This window comes from Bombina bombina, chromosome 7 (assembly GCF_027579735.1).
Source record: "Bombina bombina isolate aBomBom1 chromosome 7, aBomBom1.pri, whole genome shotgun sequence".
In the NCBI taxonomy this organism is placed as follows: Eukaryota; Metazoa; Chordata; class Amphibia; order Anura; family Bombinatoridae; genus Bombina; species Bombina bombina.
Window position 1 is genome coordinate 77179254 of NC_069505.1, and position 24323 is coordinate 77203576.

Here is a 24323-nt window from a genome sequence, read left to right on the forward strand (position 1 = left end):
TTTTTAATGTATGTCTATGATGTGTAGGTATTCTGCCCATTAATAGGGCTGGAGTCCGCCATTTATGGATCTTTATTCTGAAATAAATTTATATAAGACTATTTTCAAAAAAGAGTGCTGAAATCCTTTTTCTTTATACTCAATATTAGTCTTTAGTATTTATTACCAGAGGGTTTGCACCATAAGATGTGACTACATTAATAGTTATTTTTTCACCTTAAGTGGTGAAATATATAATCTCTCCCCAAACTTACATTTTGTATATATATATATATATATATATATATATATATATATATATATATATATATATATATATATATATATATATATATATATATATATATATATATGTCTTGACTCAAATAATACACATTTATAAAGGCAAATGCACACTCACTTGGTTAAACCTCATCCAGTATGAGGTATACAGGGAGTGCAGAATTATTAGGCAAGTTGTATTTTTGAGGATTAATTTTATTATTGAACAACAACCATGTTCTCAATGAACCCAAAAAACTCATTAATATCAAAGATGAATAGTTTTGGAAGTAGTTTTTAGTTTGTTTTTAGTTATAGCTATTTTAGGGGGATATCTGTGTGTGCAGGTGACTATTACTGTGCATAAGTATTAGGCAACTTAACAAAAAACAAATATATACCCATTTCAATTATTTATTTTTACCAGTGAAACCAATATAACATCTCAACATTCACAAATATACATTTCTGACATTCAAAAACAAAACAAAAACAAATCAGTGACCAATATAGCCACCTTTCTTTGCAAGGACACTCAAAAGCCTGCCATCCATGGATTCTGTCAGTGTTTTGATCTGTTCACCATCAACATTGCGTGCAGCAGCAACCACAGCCTCCCAGACACTGTTCAGAGAGGTGTACTGTTTTCCCTCCTTGTAAATCTCACATTTGATGATGGACCACAGGTTCTCAATGGGGTTCAGATCAGGTGAACAAGGAGGCCATGTCATTAGATTTTCTTCTTTTATACCCTTTCTTGCCAGCCACGCTGTGGAGTACTTGGACGCGTGTGATGGAGCATTGTCCTGCATGAAAATCATGTTTTTCTTGAAGAATGCAGACTTCTTCCTGTACCACTGCTTGAAGAAGGTGTCTTCCAGAAACTGGCAGTAGGACTGGGAGTTGAGCTTGACTCCATCCTCAACCTGAAAAGGCCCCACAAGCTCATCTTTGATGATACCAGCCCAAACCAGTACTCCACCTCCACCTTGCTGGCGTCTGAGTTGGACTGGAGCTCTCTGCCCTTTACCAATCCAGCCACTGGCCCATCCATCTGGCCCATCAAGACTCACTCTCATTTCATCAGTCCATAAAACCTTAGAAAAATCAGTCTTGAGATATTTCTTGGCCCAGTCTTGACGTTTCAGCTTGTGTGTTTTGTTCAGTGGTGATCGTTTTCAGCCTTTCTTACCTTGGCCATGTCTCTGAGTATTGCACACCTTGTGCTTTTGGGCACTCCAGTGATGTTGCAGCTCTGAAATATGGCCAAACTGGTGGCAAGTGGCATCTTGGCAGCTGCACGCTTGACTTTTCTCAGTTCATGGGCAGTTATTTTGCGCCTTGGTTTTTCCACACGCTTCTTGCGACCCTGTTGACTATTTTGAATGAAACGCTTGATTTTTCGATGATCACGCTTCAGAAGCTTTGCAATTTTAAGAGTGCTGCATCCCTCTGCAAGATATCTCACTATTTTTTACTTTTCTGAGCCTGTCAAGTCCTTCTTTTGACCCATTTTGCCAAAGGAAAGGAAGTTGCCTAATAATTATGCACACCTGATATAGGGTGTTGATGTCATTAGACCACACCCCTTCTCATTACAGAGATGCACATCACCTAATATGCTTAATTGGTAGTAGGCTTTCGAGCCTATACAGCTTGGAGTAAGACAACATGCATAAAGAGGATGATGTGGTCAAAATACTAATTTGCCTAATAATTCTGCACACAGTGTATAAACAGCTTAGGAGTAGAGATGGTATCTGTTCGATCTTCTCCTCCAGGCACTTGTATACTTCGTACCTGCCACAATATTTAATGTGGGATTGGTTTATGGTAGTATAGATCATAGGACGATCCACAACAAATAATTCAGATTGCTCCGGGGGCGCGACTTGATCAGCTTAGGGAGGGTGCCGTGGTAATGTGTTAATCATTTTTTTTTTTTCGTTTTGAGGTGCAGAAAACAGTTGAAAGTGTATCTCATCCAGGTGACGACGTCCGACTTATGTCAAGAGGATTAATCCGAAAAAACTCATAAAATATTTCCAGTCGAGAAAGTGTGTTTAGTTATAAGTCCCGTGGAATGCTCTTTACTTCTTTATTGTATATATATATATAGTAGATGAGGTTGAAAAAAAGACTGAAGTCCATTGAGTTCAACCTATATAAATCTAATATACTTACAAAAAAGCTCCAGTTGAGCTTAAATTAATACCATTAAATGGTGACCCATTTAACACAAGCAATCATATCCCTGAATTCTGTTTCTTGCCAGAAATGTATCCAAAACATTTATAAATGTATCTAAGGTATCGGCATTAGCTACCTCCTTTGGTAATGAATTCCACAATGTTATTGCTCTTACAGTGAAAACATGTTTCCGTTGCAGGAGATCCTTTCCACCAGCCTTAAATTGTGACCTCTTGTCACAAACAATTTTCTTGGAATAAACAGAGCTTCTGCCATCTCTGTATATAAAATAAATAAAATAAATATATATATACATAGTGTGTGTATATATATATATATATATAAAGTAAATATACAGAGACGCATGTATATTGTTACTTCACTACTATTGCATATTACTGAGTAACCTTTGTGGGGTCCCCAAAAAACGTTTTACACCTGAGTCCTCTGTTGATTAGATCTACTACTGGAACTCACCTTGTCTATATAAGATGAGAAGCTAACCTTAATGACAGAAAGGTCAGCATAATGAAGAGAGTGCAATCGCAGATAATCTAATAGTGTTTTTTTAGATACAGCCAGAGAGAAGGATCACAGATTAATGACAAGTATACAACTGCATTGCTTACATGATTTATACTTTAGCATTTTATTATTTTTATTATTATTATTTTTATTATTATTATTTTTATTATTATTATTTTTATTATTATTATTTTTAATTTTTCATCAGATTAACAAATAAATTCTTGTCACTGGTTTAGAGTTATTTATTTATTTTTTTTGCTGGGAAATTCCTGGAGATCTGGTCTTTTCTGTTAATAATAACACAGGGTTGATCGGGACCATGATAATAAAATATTTTTTTCTCTAGTCGCAAAAATGATTAGCATACCTTGCCAGCTGTGCTGAAATGCTTTTCTTCTTTATTAAACATACAAGCTGCTGAAAATAAAAATAATTTAATAAATGATTTAATTAGTTCTGCCCTGATAATTATTAAATCTTTGTAGAGATGTTTGCATATTGATTTCTTACAATCAGATATGCTTTGTGCTATAAAAAAATTTGATTAATAATCATTTAATTAAATATTTTGATTATTAATTTGGTCTTGGTTTAATTAAATGACGTAGCAACAGAAAAACTCTTATACTGCACACATAACACTTAATAGTGTTGTTAATACTATCTAAACAATTAATTAATAGTATTTGTAATACTATTTTTGATAGTACTTGTAATATTGCTACACAGTACACCTACAAAGGGCTAGTTGATAAGTGGAGCGCTAACTGTTGTGCGCTCATATTATGAGTTAAAAGTAAATGTGTTTGCTTTAGCACAATCGAATTTAAGGTACATCCTGCTGTGGTCACTCCATACTCAAGGTGAGGTCTTACCAGGGATTTATATAGTGGCAGAATTATGCTTTCCTCCCTTGCATCAATGCCTCTTTTAATCTATAATAGTATATTTTTTGCCGTAGAAGCCGCTGCCCTGCATTGTGCACTTATCTTTTTTATTATCTATAAGTACTCTCAAACCGCTTTCCTCCTCTGTTTTTCTAAGTATAGTCCTATTTAAATAATATGTTGCCTGCTAATTTTTACTTTTAAAATGTAGAACCTTACATTTTCAATATTAAATCTAATTTCTTTCTAATGACACGGTGAGTCCACGGATCATCATCAATTACTGTTGGGAATACCACTCCTGGCCAGCAGGAGGAGGCAAAGAGCACCACAGCCAAGCTGTTAAATATCACTTCCTACCCACAATCCCCCAGTCATTCTCTTTGCCTCTAGTGCAAGGAGGTGGTGAAGTAATTTTTTTTATTTTGGAGTCAGGGCAGGATTCTATCACCATTTGGGTATAGCTGTACTCCACGTTAGTCTCTTCAGTAGGGCTGTGGTAGCTTCAAAGCAGTTAGGAACTTTGCTGCATTTTCCTAACATGTTGCTGCCCTGGTATAGAAAGCCTGAGTAAGTTTACTCTGTCTTTCTTTTTACACAGGTCTCTGTGAGGAGTGGCATCCTCTCAAACATTGTGAGTCGCCTGACTGCCGGACGGCTAGAATGCAGGTAAGTGCCTTTTGTTCTTCTGGGGCTAGAAGGCTGGCATTGATGGGGTTAAGGACCCTCTGCTGTTGGTGGGACAAATCCAGAGGGATACTTAGGGCAGTATGCAGGCACATTAGCATGAGACTTAGGAGACTAGGGGTTAATCTCCTTTATAGTTAGGAGGGGGTTAACCACTTTGAGGCTTTTATCTAATTTGAAATTTTTATCTGTCAGCTTCCTCTCATAATGTCTGAGAAGAGAGTGCATAGGGCGCCATTTCTAAGGAACTGCTTAGCTGGGAACACACATTGCCTTACGAGTAGCAATGTCGATGTGTTGGGGTTTAATATTCCGCTCTTTTAGGATGCGGTGGGATTCATTTTTTTTCCCTGTTTTTTATGTCTGTACCATGCAAAGGATAAACACTGTATTAAAAACTTTAATAAGGCTGTAAGGTAATGAAGCACCTCCTTCATCTCAGGTAGGAGAAGCGCCATATTGGCTGCAGTTTCGTTGTCTCTGCCTCATTCAATGATCGAGAGTAGAGCGGCTTTTGTATTCTCTTCTTACCTGAGAGTAGGTTGTGAGACAGTGTCTAGCAGTTTTTACGGTCCTAGTTTCTGGAATCAGGCTCCCCTCTGTAATTTTACAGACAGAGCTTGTATCGAGTTGCGGTCTATTAATTTTTTTATCTTTAGAGCTGAGTAACTTTTTATAGCTCTGTAAGTCATGTTTCTGCCGATTGCTCATTTGTGTTTAATATACATATATAAAAGCGATGGAACACTGTCTCGCTTAATTATCCCTTTTTGTTCAGGATTCCAGGGAAAGGAGTTTGTTTTTAATCAAGTGGAAATTTTTTATTTTTTTTCTTGCTCTGAACACAATTGCAATTTTTTAATTGTTTCATAGGACTCCTACATTTTCCTTTTTTATGCTAGAGTTCCTTCACATAGGCAAATATATAAACAATTTTGCTAAATTAGAGAACAGAGGTTTGTTCCTAAGTATATTTATTCTCCAGCAAGTTTAATTCATTTTAAAGTGACAGTCATTTTAAATATTTTTTTTCTTAAGATTATTTTAGCCTGTTTAGGTTAAGGCCACATCTTCTCCTCAAATGTCCCAAGTCATTTTTTATGGCATCACACGCAGTGCCCTGCAGTTCCTCTCAATATCCTTGAGGAGTTATCTGTTGCAGAATTGCTGCACAGGTGTCTTCTGGTATCTGTGGCATTATCTGTTTTTTCCCTATATTAAAGTAAAGTCGTTAGAGGAAATTAATAAATCAGATGGTAAGGTTTCTGTTCCACTTGCTACTATACTTATTGTCTTCCTTATAGTGTGATAAGGAGGATAGTCGGTTGCATCTGAGGGTTAAATCTCCATTTCGGACAGTGTAATTCCTTCATCTGATGCTGAAGTAGTTCTCTTCAGAGTCAAGCCTGTACGTCCTTTAGTATTATTTAGGAGTGATTGGCTTCTTGGTAAACTTCGACTCTTTGGTCAGTGTCATTGCTCAAGAATCTAGTAGTTTTTTTATACACTAGGTTTCATTGGTAAATATTCTCCTGTTTTTGACTATGCTAGGAGAATTTCTGAGGTATGGGAGAAGTCAAGTATTTCTTTTTTTCCATCTCCTGTCTGTCTCCTTTATTTATCAGCGATGGAGACCTTTATTGATATGTGTGGCATCCTTTGTTGCGCAGTCTGGTTTGATTCCAGAGAGAGGCCAATTTTTCTTACTGTTGTCTCCTTTATTTATCAGCGATGGAGACCTTTATGGATATGTGCGGCATCCTTTGTTGCGCAGTCTGGTTTGATTCCAGAGAGAGGCCAATTTTTCTTAATGTTGTCTTTCGTTAAAGGAGACCCTCAGCTGACTCTGATTCAGCATGTAGGGTTTATCCCATGCCAGGATCGGATACTATGGGGGGCAATCTTTCTCTGTTCTTGTTTTGCCTCAATACGAAAGGTCCTAGTTCTCTAAAGGGCTGTTGATAGAGTATTCTCAGGATTATATGGAGACAGATAAGTCGAGATGCGTTCTTGTAATGTGTTCAGGATCTTCCTTCCTAGGAGTGTTTGTCCAGTTCCAGTTCTGGAACAGGGGTTTGGTTGTTTTCCATTCTGTTTGTTTTCAGAAGGAACTTTTTGTTCTAATTTATAGCTGAATTGTTTAAATAGTTCCTTTGAGTATTGTTCTTCAAGATGGAGACTATTCATTCAATCCTTCCCTTTGGTTCAAGTGGGTCAGTTTGTGACAACCATAGACTTAAAGGATGCGTTCTTTCATGTTCCTTTTCTAAGGATCGTCTCAAGTTTCTGAGATTTGCCTTTCTGGACAATCTCTTTCAGTTTGTGGCTCTTCCATTCGGCCTTGCCATGCCTCTCAGATTTTTCTCAAAGGTTCTGGGAGCTCTATTGGCAGTGATTCGGTTTCACAACATTGCAGTGGCGCAATTTCTGAATAACCTTCTGGTTCAGACGCCATCTTTTCAACAAGCAAATCTCATATGGGGATCTTGTTGTCTTTTCTTCGCTCCCACAGATGGAAGGTGAATCAGGGAAAAAGTTATCTGGTTCCAGCTACAAGGGTAGTGTTCTTGAGGTCCATAATAGACTTCCTATTAATGAAGTTCATTTTGATTTTTGACAGAGGTCAGATAAACAAGGTTCTTCGATTCTTGTTCTTGCCCTTCAGTCCTCTCCTCGGCCATAAGTGGTTCAATTTATGGAGGTATATGGTCTGATGGTGGCTTCTAAGGTCATCAATCCATTGTTCAGATCTATCTCAGACCTTGCAGTTATGCATGCTCAGACTATGAAACGGGTCTATGTGGATCTATCTCTGCGAATAGATCTGGGTCAGATCTCCTCATAAATATCCTAGAGCTGAGAGCGATTTTCTTCTGGCATGGCCTCAGGTAGCCTTTGCCTGATTTTTCAGACTTAAGTCAAACATGATATCATCAGTGGCATACATCAACCACCAGGGTTGAACTCAGAGTTCCTTGACCATGTCAGAGGGTGTACTTCTGTGGTCTAGTGGGTAGTCTTATGTGCTTGCAAGCAGGAGTTTGAGAGTGTGATTCCACCTGCTACTGCAGTTTCGTCTTGGCCCATATTATTCAGTGGGCGGAGGTCCACAATGTTGTCTATCTGCGATCCACATTCCAGGAGTGGACAACTGGGAGGCGGATTTCTGAAGCGTCTGACTTTTCATTCAGGGGAGTGGGAACTTCATCTTGAGGTGTTTTCCAGTTTGAGCCTCAATTGGGGATGGTCAAAACTGGATCTTATGGCTTCTCGGCAGAGTGCCAAGCTCCCAAGGTACGGCTCAAGGTCAAGGGATCCATAGGCTTTCTTGATAGATGCTTTGGAGGTCCCTTGGAATTTCAGTCCAGCATACCTGTTTTCCTTCGTTCACTCTTCTTCCAAGAGCCATTGCTCGGATCAAGCTGGAGAGGGCGTCATTGATTCTCATTGCATCAGCATGGCTTCGCAGGATCTGGTATGCGGACCTAGTGGAAATGTCATCTCTTCCTCCTTGGAGACTACCTCTGAGACTGAGACGAGAAGTACAAAAATAATCACACCTTTATTAATAGCAAAATAAATTAAAATGTCCACAAGTCAAATAACAAGCCAGGAATCAGAACCAGAGCTGGTAGTCAGACGAACCGAGTCAGGAGCCAAAGCGAGTAGTCAGACGAGTTGGAATCAGGAACAAGGAGAACAGCAGAGTCAGGAACAAGCCAGGGATCAGGAACCAGAAGGGACGTCAGACATCCAGGTAATACACAGGTGCTCACAAACAGGTCTGAGACAACGCAAGGGCAAAGCATACTGAACAGAGGCCCTTTAAATAATAAGTGATGACATCACAATTCTGAGACTGCAACCTGTCTCACATGGATGATGTACACCAGTCTGGCCATAAAAGAGTGTGCAGGAAATGAACAGCATCACACACTATGCACCAGAGTCAGCAAGAGAGGTGAGTAAAATGGCTGCCAGCAGCACATGGCAAACAAAGCAGGGAAAAAAAAACCTGACACTGACTGCTTGGAGATTGAACTCTTAAATTTATCTAAGCGTGAGTTTTCAGGGTCGGTCATTGGGACCTTGATACAGGCTCATAAGCATGTTTCAAGGAAGATTTTCTTTAAGATATGGCATAAATATTTTTATTTATGTGAAACCAGAGGCTTCTCATTGGAGTAGAGTCAAGATTCCTAGGATTTTGTCTTTTCTCCAACAGGGTCTGGAGAAGGGTTTGACAGCTAGTACTCTGAAGGGTCAGATTTCTGTTCTGTCTTTTTTTGTTGCAATAGCGCCTGGCGGAGGTGCCTGACCTGCAATCTTTTTGTCAGGCCTTGGTTAGAATTAGGTCTGTATTTAGTTCTGTTACTCCTCCATGGAGTCTTAACATTGTTCTTAATGTCTTTCAGCAGGCTCCGTTTGGGCCTATGCAATCTTTAGATGTTAAGATATTATCTTGGAAGGTTTCGTTTCTTGTGACTATTTTGTCTGCTCGGAGAGTCTCCGAACTCTTGGCATTGCAGTATGATTCCCCTTACCTTATGTTTCATTCTGATAAGGTGGTTCTGCGTTCTAAGTTAGGTTTCCTTCCTAGGTTGTTTCGGTTAGGATTATTATTCAGGAACTCGCTGTTCTTTCTTTGTGTCCTACCCCTTCTTTGCATAAGGAGCGTTTGTTGCACAACCTGGATGTGGTGCGTGCGTTGAAATACTTCTTTCAGGTGACTAACGTCTTTCGACAGTCTTCTGCTTTGTCTGATGCTCTGAGAAACATAAAGGTCAGTAAGCTATGGCTACCTTTCTTTTGCTCTGGCTGAAGATTGTTGGACAGTAACCTCTTGAGATAATTACAGCTCTTTCCAAGAGGGCAGTTTTTTCTTCTTCCTGGGCTTTCTAAGATGAAACTTCTGTGGATCAGTTTGCAAGGCTGCAACTTCGTCCTCTTAACATACTTTTTCTAAATGCTATAGATTGATACTTTTGCCTCAGCTGAGGTTTCTTTTGGGAGAAAGGTTCTTCGAGCAGTGGTGCCTTATGTTTAGGTTACCTGTCTTTTCACTCCCTTATCATCTGTGTCCTCTAGCTTGGGTATTGATTCCCAACAGCAATTGATAATGATCCGTGGACTCACCGTGTCATTAGAAAGAAAAGAAAATGTATGCTTACCTGATAAATTCATTTGTTTCTTGACACGGTGAGTCCAAGGCCCACCCTGTATTTTTCAGACAGTTTATTTATATAAACCTCAGGCACCTCTGCACCTTGTGTTACTTCCTTTCTCTCATTTTCTTTGGTCGAATGACTGGGGGATTGTGGGTATTAAGTGATATTTAACAGCTTGGCTGTGGTGCTCTTTGCCTCCTCCTGCTGGCCAGGAGTGGTATTCCCAACAGTAATTGATGATGATCTGTGAACTCACCGTGTCAAGAAAGAAATGAATTTATCAGGTAAGCATACATTTCGTTTTTCCATTTGCTTGTCCAATCTTCTAATTTTTGCAAATTCCCTTGTAAAGCAATTTAATTCTGTACTGACCTAATGACCTTACAGAACGTTGTTGCTATTTAATCCTTAATTCAACTTATTGAATTTAGAATTTTGTTTCCATAAATATACTCAGCAATAAAATCCCTTAAATCACTTCAAGTATCTCTCCGGCTATCAATATCAGACTAACTGGTCTATAGCTTCCTGGATCAGCCTTGTTTCCCTTTTTAAAGAGTGGCACCACATCAGCTTTACATGGAGTACCATGCCATTAGGATAATGAGTCTTGAAAAATTAAGAGTAGGGGTTTGGCTATAACAGTGCTACATTCCCATAAGAACATTAAGTGTATTCCATCTGGGCCTGGAGTTTTCTTAACTTTTTTTTCTGATATCCTCTAGAAGAGATAACTATTTCTGTTTATTAGTCTACCATTTATACTGACATCAAAATAATAAACAAGAATAACTTTATTAAAAGATTTTAATTAAGAAATAATCAGTACTTAATAATGGCAATGCAATCAAAATAACTAATTAAAGCAAATACATAATCATTTTATTTAACTATTAGGTAAGCAAAACAATTACATTAAGCAGAATCTAAACCACAAAGGATTACATGGCACATTTCAAAAACAACAGCAAAAACAGAAACAAACACTTTATAGATAGCTGGTAAGAATCAGATACCTAATAATCATAGTAAATTATGAGAAAACAGGCAATTTATTAGCGCTGGCTATTTTGAGGTACAACATTTAAATTGTGTATAATAAGAGGCTATATCCTCTTATCAGTTAAACTGGAGTGACATATATAAAGGTTAATTAATGTTTGAGAAATAGCACTATAGCTATGGCTTTATCAAGAACTGGCAGTAAAATACCCCCATCAATTTAGAAGACAGCAACAACATTGAATCAGAGTACTTCGATTTTGCTGTAAATTGTCAATTAAGATAAATACAAAAAAAAAATACTTGCCATATTAATTATTAAAAGTTGGGTTATTAGATAATTATTTAGTTAATTGGTTGATTGGGCATTCCTTTCAATAATGGGAATTTTCAATTTGATATAGTTACATATATATTGTCAGAGAAATGTAATTGTTAAAACAAAATTTGGAGAAGCTTTTATATTCAAACTCATTTGTATTGTTTAAAAATATGCCATGACCCATTTATCTTATGCTTTTAGATGCCAAAAAAATCAACCTCTATGGGGTCGATCCGATATAGATCGTAGTTTGCGGCGCAAGCGAGGGAACCCGCGTTGCCCGCAGTTTCAGCTCGCAACTCTAGCTATCCAATATTCAGTGCCGTCAGATGCTAAACTGGCGTAAGTAGGAAAAAACGGCGAGCAGGCAAAATGTGCACAAATACACATTTTACTCGTCGCCAGTTCTAAGAGATGCGCCACGTAATGACGAGATTCAAAATTCATACTTAAACCCCTGCGCAGCCGCCATTTTCTTTAGTGTGTTTGGTTGGTTCTTGGAGCTACAGCACACTACAGTGAGTAGGAGAAAGTCGTTAGAGTAGAGAGAGAGGCGCATTGCATAATATTTAGTTAGGTCGGATTTGGTGGATTTGATAAGCTTGTACATTTACTGTCACTTTTTTACATATTGCACACATTTTGCATACACACATATACAAAATACACAACACTTTTTTTTTTATAACACCTTACACATTTTATTTATCTTTTACAGTTTGAAAGGCTGAGTGTCTGGTTGTGATTGTGTGTGATTGAAGTGGGAGTGAGTGTGAGTGTGTGTAGTGTGAGGATGTCAGGGAGAGCTAGGGCTGGGGGGAGGAGGGAAGGGGAGTTGCAGGGAGAGGATTATGGACAGGAGGAGCAGCAGGGTCCCCGTCAGGGAGTGAGCGGAGTGGGGAGAGGGAGAGCCAGAAGGGGGATGGGAATGGGGTTGCCCCAAGGCCAGGCACACTTAGAAGAGGGATAGAGGGTGCACATGGGGATAGAAGGGGGGAGGAGGGAGAGGATATGGAGGAACCCACACCAGGGACATCCCAGGGAGGGAGCCAGGCGGCCCAGGACGAGGAGCGTATGAGGTGTCATAACTTCACTTTTGCAGAAAACCTCGCTCTAGTCCAGGCTGTCCTGGAGAACCATACTGCCCTCTTTGGACAAGAGAAGGGCAAAGGAGTTGCCCGTAGGCGTAAAGATGCTTGGCAGAAGGTGGTGAAGGCCGTTAATGGTGTGTCCCAACAGAGGAGGAATGTGGATGGCCTAAAGAAGAGGTGGAATGATTGTAAGAGGAGAGTCAAGGAGAAGATGGGCCAGGAAGCAATGTCCCAGAGGGCAACAGGAGGTGGGCCTCACTATGAGGCGGAATACAACGAGTGGCAGGAGCTGATTCGTAGGTCCCTGAGCGTCACAGCAGTCCGTGGACTTCCAGGGGCTTGTGACTCAGGGGCTGCAACATCAGCACAGCATGCTGGTGAGTAACATCCCACACACCAGTATTATATGTATTTGAGTTATAACATCCTATATTGTCACACTTTCATGTACACAATGAGGATCATGGTATTTTGCCTTCTAACAACAAAATATACAATGAGATTTAACATTAAAGGGACATGAAACCAAATAATTTTATTTCATTATTCAGATAGAGAATACAGTTTTCAACAACATCCCTATTTACTTCTATTATCTATTTTTCATCATTATTTTCATAATCTTAGTTTATTAAATATAAATGCACATGGGTGAGGCAATCACACAAGGCATTGATGTGCAGCCACCAATCATCAGCTTATGAGCCTATCTAGAAATGCTTTTCAGCTAAGAATATCAAGAGAATGAAGCAAATTAGCTAATGGAAGTAAATTACAAAGTTGTTTAAAATTGCATACTTGGCTAGCTGAATCATGAAAGAATAAAAATGGGTTGCATGTCCATGTAATGCTACTTAACACATTGAAATTCATGATATGAGGTGGAATAGTGAAATACTAGCATGTCTCAGAGTAACACAGGCCACAAGCCACATGTAGAGTTTTCAGTAAATGGACACTATAGTCATCACAACCATAGTGTCACTTAAAGAACACATTTTCTCCATCACTGACATGTACACAGAACTATTGTATGAAGCACATACATGTATACTTTGCATATTAAAACCCATCATATCACAAATCTCAATGTGCACATGCATGTTATAGAGTTTGACATGAGAATGTGGATAGGCCCTAGCATGTACATTGTATGCCCACATGGATATATATGTGACTGTACTAATCCCTCTCATCATTTGACTCCTCCACAGAACCTCCAGTCACCAGGGTGCCAACGCCCATGCATCCCCCTCCAACACCGGATCAAAGTATTTCTCCACCTCGACCACCGGTCCGGAGAGTCCAGCAGGAGTATGCCAGGCATGACATGGGTTGGACTGCCTCAATTGAGAATCCCAATGTTATGCCGCCTGCATTACAGGAGGATACCTGGCAGGAGCCCTGGCCGGAGGAATATTCCTTTGGCTTGGAGGGGGAGCCAAGCCAGCCCCGAAGGGTAGATGTCTTTACCCCCCCACAAGAATATCATGCCACTCAGGGCTTCTACCAGCAGGCTGAGTGGATGCACACCAGCAGCGAATGGGATTATCAGTCCATCCGGACATCTGCACCATCGGCAGCAGTTGGAAGAGCTCCACCAGCTGAAATCCCTAGCCCTGCACCCCCAGCTGAGATTCCTCGCCCTGCACCCCCAGCTGAGATTCCTCGCCCTGCACCCCCAGCTGAGATTCCGGGGCCTGCACCCCCAGCTGAGATTCCGGGGCCTGCGTCACCAGCTGAGGATCGACAAATGGAACCAGTGCCTATAGTCCCTGCTGGGGAAGAGCCCATGGATCCACTGACTTCCGCCATGGGTGAAGAATACATTTCTCTACAGAGGAGGCAAACATTGACCTGTGAGAGTCTCACGTCAACCTGCGAGAGAATGCAGAGGGACCAACGCAGGTTCCATAGGAGCCAACATCGATTACAACAGCGTTCCATTGAGCTGCAAAGGGACATGGCAGCATCTGTAACTGCTATGGTACAAAACCAATCGCAAATGCTGAGAGTCATTTCGGACATGCAAATCCAGAGTGACCACAGATGGAGGGAACAGAACCAACTGTTGGGTGTGTTGGTGGAGCATTTCACCCACCAGCAGGACATCGCCTCAAGCATCTCATCTGTGACCAGCACTCCTACTGGATCCACACAACCCAGGAGAGGCAGGAGAACCACTACAGGCCCCTCATCCCCCTCATCTAAGAGGCCTAAAAGAAAATAAATCTTGTTCTATTTCATCCTAACTCTTGTCCTCTGTTATTTACCATATAATTGTCATCCACATCCATGTGAGGTGTGTTTTAGTACAGTAATATTGTTAAAACATATAATAATACCTGTATTGAAATGGGCCAAAAATGTATTATTATCATGTTTCTGACATATTCCTGTTCGATAAACCACATCACATAGTTGTGTATGAACGATACATATAGTAATATTCACTTCTAAGATGTAAATCAAGGTTTCTCACATCCAATATAAATTGACACGTGGGTATATATAACTAATAATGTATTTACAGAATGTGTGAACATAAGGTATAAATATCCATTATCCTCATTCTTAATGATAGTCAATAAATCATAGTGAACTAAAGATGAATGAAACAAATGAGAAATATACAGTAATTAGGGTTGTTAAAGGGACATGAAAGCAAAATGTTTTCTTTCATGATTTGTAAAGAGCAGACAATTATAAACAACTTTCTAATTTGCTTCTATTATTTATGTTGCTTCATTCTATTGATGTTCTTTGCTGAAAAGCATATCTAGATATGCTTGGTAGCTGCTGATTAGTAGCTGGATATAGATGCCTCCTGTGATTTTTTAACTGTGTGCATTGCTATGTCTTCATTAAAGGATATCTAAAGAATAAATCAAAATAGGTAGTAGAAGTAAATTGGAAGGTTTTTTAAAATTATATTCTATATCCTTAATCATGAAAGAAAATGTTTGGGTATAGTGTCCCTTTAAGGGAAGGGGGTTGGGATGTAGTAGTTTCACTTACATGCAGTGGAAATCCGAAGTGTGTAATTCTGCAAGACATGATATATACACATGCAATGGTTGGTGAGGTACTGTCAAACATCATAAGACATGTGAATGTTACGGTTTACTTATGAATAAGTAACTTACAGGTGAAGTATTCCCGGATGACATAATCCCTCACTTCATTCCCCCTCAGTGTCCCCCTGTCCACATCCTCAGGTACAGGAACCAGCTGCTGCTGCTGCTCTGGGTCAATGTCCCCCAACAAACGTGTGTCCACAGCAATGTTGTGTAGAATACAGCAAGCATTGACAATGGAACACACTTTGTTGGGGTTATACTGTAGTGCTCCGCCTGTAACATCCAGACACCTGAACCTGGTTTTTAATAGGCCAAAGCTCCTCTCAATGACATTCCTTGTTCTTATGTGTGCCTCCTGGTACCTGAGTTGTGGCTCTGTAATGGGGTGCACCAAGGGGGTTAATAGCCATGGTCTGCAGCCGTACCCTGCGTCACCTGTCATGTAACATATTTATTTGGATTACTACAGGTACATCATGTGCTTTAAAGGGACACAACATGAATTTCATATAAAAGATAGATTTAATAAAAAGATTAAATTTGTGCATTATAAGCAATCTACTTTTATGCCAGTATTAGTCTAGACCAAAAATCTATTTTAAAGGACCAGTCAACACAGTAGATTTTCATTATCAAAAAATGCAAGATAACAAGACAATGCAATAGCACTTAGTGTAATATCAAAGTTATTTTTTATGACAATTTAAAATGTTATGTATTTTGAAACTCCCCCTGTACCATGTGACATCCATCAGCCATTCACAAATGCATACACACTTATTCTTGCACATGCTCAGTAGGAGCTGGTGACTCAAAAATATAAAAGATACAAATACTGTGCACATTTTGTTAATGGAAGTAATTTGGAGAGTTGATTAAAATTAAAAGTCCTATCTGAATAATGAAAGTGCAATTTATACTAGACTGTCCCTTTAATAAGAACCTGCAATTTTTATCAGCTTTATAATTTACTTCGATTAGATCATTTTCTCCATTCTATAGATAACTTTTGCTGACAAGCATATTAGATATGCTCATTAGCTGATGATTGGTGGCTGCACATAGAAGCCTCATATGATTGGCTCATCTATGTGCATTACTATTTTTTCCAAAAAGATATCTAAAGAATAAATAAAATGAGATAATAGAAGTGAATTGTAATGTTGTTTAACATTGTATTCTCTATCTGAAACATGAGATTATAATTTGTGTTTAGTGTCCCTTTAGTAGAAATATACAGTCAGAATTAAGGTACTCACCAAGCAGCCATCCTCCAGAGAGTGTTCCATTTTCAAACATATTGAATAAGGAGGTCTGGCGCAGGATGTAGGAATCATGTGCACTCCCCGGGAAGCCTGCATACACATGTAAGAATTTCAGATTGGTATCGCAGACCATCTGGCAATTCAATGAGTGAAACCATTTCCTGATAATATAGAGGATTGTCTCCTCATGTGGGGCCACGATACGCACATGTGTGCAATCAATTGCCCCCATGACATTGGGAATACCCCCCAGTCGATAGAAGCCTTGTTTAAGACGGTTCCATTCCTGGGGGGTACGGGGGAAATGAATGTATCGTTGTGTCTGGTTATCTAGAGCAGTCAAAACCTCCCCTAGAATCCTGGAGAAGGTAGACTGCGCTAGGCCAGACACAAGCCCCTCTGTTGACTGGTATGAGCCAGTTGCCAGGAAGTGTACAACACACAACAGCTTCTGCATACCAGTCAGAGCTCGGTTCCTATACGCTTGAGGGTCAATATCATCCTTCAAGACCTCATATAGGTTAATGAGGCTTGCAGAAGTCAAGCGATACTTTTCCCTGACCTCCACTTCTGTCATCCCAAACAGGGTGACCCTAACCCTGTGTACCCTTGGTGCTCTTCCCCTCTGCTGATGCCTTCGTCTTATAGGCCCTGCTGGCCTATGGCCAGCTGCAGCATGGGGAGCACCAGGAACAGGGACAACAGCAGGAGGAGCAGGGAGGGCAGCAGCAGCTGGAGCAGGGACAGCTACAGCACCATGACCAGGGACCTCAGCAGCAGGGATACCATCCAAAACAGGGGCTTGTAGTGGTTCCAGCACCCCTTGTGCCCCACGACGCTGTCTCACTCTGAATGCAATATACTGCAAGGGAAACATGGTGGCTAATGAGGGTGTGCATTTGCAGGTGTTTTAAGGCTGCAGGTGAGAGGTTGTGCTGTTTGACACACTTGCAGGGGCAGGAATAATAAATGCTTTTAAGAGGTTAACTATTTATGATCAAGCTGCTGCTATGTATATTGTTAAGCATGCATTTGTTAGGCCTTCAGAGAGTTACGTTGGTTTCTAAGTCAGTGCAAGGGTTCCTGCACCTTCAATTTGTGGCGAGCTGAGAATGGAGTAGATTTTCTGAAATCTGCGCGCGTAAGTCCTTACGCCGTATATTGGATAGCAAATTGTGCGTGTTTTGTATGTCAGTCTATGGGCCAAAAAACTACGGGCGACGCCAGAAATCTATGCGCGTAACTTCTAGCTTACGCCGTATATAGGATACCAAACCCGCGCAAATATTGGCGTCGCCAACTTTTGCGGGCGACGATTTTTATCGGATCGACCCCTATATTTTGGATAGGGTTAATTGGACACTACTACACTAAATAATCAGAAAACATATTTTTCATTAAATTGTAGAAATATTTTATTTATTTTTATTAATTCTACATCTTGGACCTGTTAAAAAAAAAAAACATTTTTCCTATACTGTGTGCCAATTTCTAATTTAATAAGTGTCCCTTGTTAATGAGTGACATCACTTTAAAATAATTTACAACAACATGAACTGGTATATGCTGTTTTCATTTATGATTTTAAAAGTTTCAGACTAGGCTTATGGTGTTGTATTGAAGTAAGACAATTTATCACCTTTTTTGACCTGTGATATAATAATAAGCTGGTACACACATCCAAGGCTTCCGTTCTGCTCAAACTATCATGCTTTAGTAGATGCTGTATTATAATGCAAAACTAAAAGTCTATTTTTTTTTTAAGGGAATGCCTTTTTGTACTTAAAGGGACAGAAAATTTTCTTTCATGATTTGGATAACTTACAATATCGAACAGCTTTCCAATTTACTTCTATTCTCAAATTTGCTTTATTCTCTTGTTATCCATTGCTGAAGGAACAGCATTGCACTACTGGCAGCTAGCTGAACACATCTAGTTAGCCAATCACAAGAGACAAATATGTGCAGGCACCAATTAGCAGCTATATTTAACTAGTGTAGGATATGTACATATTATTTTTTTTCATCAAGGGATACCAAGAGAACAAAGCACATTTGAAAAAAGAAGATAATTTAAAAGTGTCTTAAAATGACGCATATTTCACCCCCAAAAAAGGCGACAAAATCCACTATGCTAGTTTTAACAAATGTCCAAAATGTTCATTCCTGGCAGCGGATATAACACATATGACTTGGAGCTGCCCTAGGATAAGACACTTCTGGCATAAACTCGAGTTTTGGATTAACAAAACCCTTGGGATCTCCCATCTGGGTCTTACACAGTCACTAATTGTCTTTGGCCCTGGGGATCACAACCCAAAGGATAAATTAATATTTTTATTTATTCTGGCAACTAGATATCTTATTTTTAAAAAATGGAAGTCGAGTGCAATACCATCTATTCCAGAGTTAAAGAACTGTCTGAAAAAACAATGCCTCTTAGAACAAAGGGACACTAATTTAGATAATGACTTAGACATTAGACGATTCTTTAGTAAATGGTCAGCCTTCATTAAGTCACTACCAGATACAGAAATGCATGATCTTATTTTTCCTTTCAGGAACTCGGAATTGGTGCTCCTGGGCGCCTGGTAGAGATCTGAGTGTAGTCTGAAACGGGCAGTTCCCTTTTCTATCCCTTTCTCTCTTCTATCGCCCCCCCCCTCCCCCCTTCCAACCCCCCCTTTTTTTTTTTACCCCTTCTTTTATTTATTTTTATTTTTATTTATTTTTATTTTTATTTTTTTTTATTTTTTATTTTTTTTTATTTTTTTTTATGTAAATAAAACCAGAAAAACCCCAGTCAAGTGTATAAACTCTTCATCGAGGGGACCATTAATTGGTTAAAAGGATAATGAAATTGGTGCTTTAAACTGTTTTTTTTTTTGAGGATTTCTGCAATAGTTACCTGGCCCTGCGCGGCACAAAGAGGTTGAATTTACTTTGTTTGTACACTTTGCTGGACTTAAATAAATATTTAAAAAAAAAAAAAAAAATGACAGCTCTATCTGAATCATGCAAGTTTAATTTTGACTTTCCTATCTCTTGAAAAAACATTTATATATTTCTTTAATCTACAAGGCTGATGATATACAGCAGTATATACAGGCATCTGTAAATACAGACCTTACTTTGGTTCTAACTTATTTTGCTTACTGCACAGTACCTTTTGCAACATCTTGTTCTAGTACCCTGGACAGTTCCATACTCTAGTACATTGAAGAACTCACAACTCCAATACTTTAATCATTTTCCAATTCTAAAATCACAGACCACTTCCTGTTTATGTACATCATTGTGTATGGTCTGACTAATTATAGTAATGAGATTTTCCTGTAGATAGTAATTCACAAAAAATATTTCATAAATATAATTACATTTTACAACTAGGGTTAGATTACAAATGAAGCGCTAATATATCCTTTAAAATTTGCCCGTTTGCGGGCGTGTAATAATCAACAATACAACATTATCTGGTTCATTTTCTAAAAGTTCCTCAAATGCACCCAAAATAAAGGGTATTTTATTTTTTATAAAAAAGTCGCTTTTTTCTTACAAAAATACTGCATTAGGCAGGCAGTGTTAAGGGGTTAAATATTGGTGATGGTGGGGTGTTTAGGAAAAAAAAAGGCACTGCCTTTACATTGCGGTCTATGGGAATTGTGTGTTCCCTGTAAATATATAAGTATATAATTATATACATATATATGTGTTAATATGTGTATATACACATATCAACATATACTGTATATATTTATATATGTATATATTCATATGCATATATATTTAAAATTGCTGTGCTTCTTACCCTCTTCACTGCGCTTTAGATTCTGTGCCGTGTATAAAAATTCAGCTCTTTAAAACAAATTTAACAAAGCCTCAATGTTTTGTCTAATATTCTAATGTGAATGCCTTATTTTGTTTGGTTTCAAGTGAAAGATACAATAAAAATGCTCATTATATTAAAAGAAAATACCATATACAATTATACAGTATATCTGTAATCAAAAGGTTGTATCACTTTCTCTTCCTACTTGTCTAACGGTAGCTTTAGTAAAGCCTTCTCTGGGGCATCTGTTCTGTTTCTGTCCTCGTTCCCCTTTTTTTCTTAATTTACACGTCATCATTAGGTTCCTTAATGAAGTCCCACGGGTTTTAATATCAATAATAAGAAAAAAGTGTCTATGAGTGGTATAAAGCATATACCACAAAATAGACACCAGGGGGTGCTCTCAATACAAATTAGAACAATACATTAATAATTGTAATAATAAAAAACAGAAATAAAATAGAAACCAAAGTCCTTATAAAAAGCTGACAAGTCCAGGCTACACTTTGTCCAGAGGTGGTCAAACTCTTGGCACAGAGATGATCTGTATAATATGGAGAAAAGAACATAAAGGCGTCAAAATGGCCTAGTACAGTTAGGCTACCCAGGACAATTGTAAGGCAGGCATGCTACTCACATGTGGGAAAGCACCAACAGAGGTGCTTACAGGGCAGGCTGTAACCTTGTAGTCGTCCAGCAGACAAAGTACCGGCAGAAGAGGTCTGGTTGGTATATGGGATGTGGGAATCCAAATTTGTAAGAAATCCCTAAAACAAGAAATCCCAGATCCACATTGTCTAGTACAGTAGGGACTAGCAATATTATGCAATGGTGAGATGCACTTACATACCTGTAGCACCAGATGGGTGCTAAAAACACAGGCTGGGACTTCTCAGTTGACCAGCAGACCGCACTCCAGCAAATGGCTCACAGAAGTCTTGTGGGAAAAAAAATTGGAACTCAATCCCAGTGAGGGAGACAAGTCTCAGGTAAATGATTAAAAAGCAAGTGTATATATAAAAAATATGAATCCTTTATTAAAAACAGCAACACATTTCTCAGTCACAAGAGGACTGTTTCATCAGGCTTGTGATTTCAATATCATTTGTATGCCCATAACACCCAAATCTACCTTTCTGCACCAGACCTAGCTCCTTCCTTGCTAACAGCGTGTCACTAACTGTCTTTTTCATATCTCCTCCTGGATGTCCTCTCACTACTTTAAGCTAATTTTCTACAAAACTGAGCTCCTATTTTCCCCCTTCTATCAAAATCTCCACCCCCCCATTTTTCTATAATTGACGATAACTCCATCATTACCCCTATAATCACCAAATAAAGTCTATCAAAGATGGTCCCTCAGGACAAAGGCGCCCTCTAGAGGCTTCTGTCGAGAGGAGAGATACACCAGGATCAGCTCTTCTTGAAACAAAGTGGAGAAACTGCAAATATGAAAAAACAGAAAAAGGCGCTCCAATGGGGCAGGAGATCACAACAATTGTTTTCTAAATTGTATCAATACATCACTCTGCAGAATGATACTCACAAAAGTGGCGCACTATGCGGCAGTGCAAGTCAAGCAGGCTGGATAGATCAGAGCCCACCAGCTGGCTCACTCCAGAGCGTGGAGATACCAATGGTTGCTGTAAAATAAAATGCAAGGAGGGAGGGGGAAGGGTACTCCAATAGTGCATGAAATCACTACAGAATAGAGCAAAATCCCAAAGACCCTCCAAAGAATAAACTCACAAAAGTAACGCACTATATTACAGTGCAAGTCAAACAAGCTGGGTTAATATGAGCCCACCAGCTAGCTCACTCAGGCAAACAGGTACCAGATCCACAGTTGAAATAAAAGTAAAAAAAAACATTCACTGTTTTAGATAAAAAACAAAATAACCTCTATGAATAGAGGATCATTTATTGAAAAAAAAATATATATTTAAAACTTAAATATAATCTGCAACGCGTTTCAAAGTGCTTATGGCACTCTGTCCTCAGGCAGTGAATAAGATAAATGAACATCACATCATATATATAGCATTTAACAAACGTACAATGTTTAAAAATTATCCAATGACATAGAAGAATCGTGCGCATATGACCTTAATAATATATTGGCTACTGCTGTGTGGTGTGAGCAGAGGAAAACAGGTGATTAATCTCCTCTGAGGCTCACTATCCATTAACCCCCTGTTATCCTTAATCTATTGGGGTTTATTATATAGTGCATATATATTAATTGAGATGTTTGCCATGAAACTATACCTCCCAAATTCTTAAAGGGCCATAATACCCAAATGTTTAAACATTTGAAAGTGATGCAGCATAGCTGTAAAAAGCTGATTAGAAAATATCACCTGAACATCTCTATGGATAAAAGAAAGATATTTTTCCTCAAAAGTTTCTCAGTAGCCACATCTCAAACTAAAGGACTTCTAAGCAGTAAATCCGTATGTCTATCCCGGGACAGCTAAGGGAGTGAGCTTTCATGCACACTCATATTACTTCCCTATTCAGTGTAGGAAGTTTACAATGAAATCTCATGAGAGTAAACTGAAAGCTCATGACATGGCTGCTGTTCATTTCTTCATTTTTTTTTATTTTTTTTTATCTGCAGCTGGGCTGCAGCTGAGTATAACTTTTTACACATAACTTACTCTGCTGAGCTGAGGAGATTGTGAGGTAAAATATCTTCCTTTTTTACATAGAGAGGCTCAGGTGATATTTTCCTGTCAGCTTTTTACAGTTATACTGCAACAGTTTCAAGTGAAATAGCATATGAGTATCATGTCCCTTTAAGCATGACAGCAAAATAGTGCAGTGTTATATTATAACCGTGTGTAGCTGTAACAATCCTGATTGTGAACAATACACAAATCTGGCAAATTGCACTCATAAAGCATTCTGCTGCCATGCATATATAACTTGATTGGGCTCAAATTGCAGTCACACAAAACATATACACACACATAAAATATAAACACAGCGCATCACCTGAAAATATAAAAAAAAAGTAAAAAATCTCAAACATCCTATTAAAATAATTAATGTAACAGATATGTAATAGATAATGTGCCTAAACAATATGTTTAATGCAAAGGACTTCTAAAAACACAAAGCTCCTAAAATATAAATACATACTATATAGGATATGTGCATGAATATAGAATGTATGTGCACACTTGGAGAATTCACAATACCCCCCATCCAGATACTGTCCAGGCCTGCACCTGCTTAGCTTCCGAGATCAGACAGGATCGGGTGCATTCAGAGTAGTGTGGCAGTAGTTCTAACAATACTAAACTCTCATGTTAAAATATTTCTTAATATTTAAATGGCCACAAATGTGCATAAATACTGGATGCTCTAAGTGCATTCCCACTCTAAATGTTAAAAAAGAGGATCTATTGGAAAGCAGCCAAATCAATATTTTCATTCAGCCCCTCATGAAAGAGAGTTCTTAATTTCCAGATCCAGAAAGTTTTTCTCTAGCGTAACCTATTAAATCTGTTATAATATATAGATTTTGGAATATATTCAATAGGAGTTATCCAATAGGTGTCCTCCCTCCCCTCATGTATATGGGTACTATGACTGGATACACTCTGTTTAATATACTTATTTTTAATATTCCTGAGGTGCTCACCCCAACGTATTCTCAAACACCTACTAGTAAGCCCACAATATTGCTTGTCACATACACAGGTAATAAGATAAATAACATAAATGCTTTCACATGTTATTCTAGTTTTAATAGGAAACCGTTCTCCTGTAACGTTGGATTTAAAACTAGTATCCTTATGGCTAATATATTTGCATGTTAAACATCTATTTTTAGCACGTTTGAAGACCTCTTTTTTGAGATTTAGAAAACCTAAAGACTCCTTAGACTTTTTGGGATCCCTCAAAAAAAATTTTGTGGCAACCACCTTACTTGGAGCTAGAGATTTTTTTTAGGGTAAGAGCTCTTCTGAATAAACAAAGCGGTTTTTCACCCACTATTTCTTTCA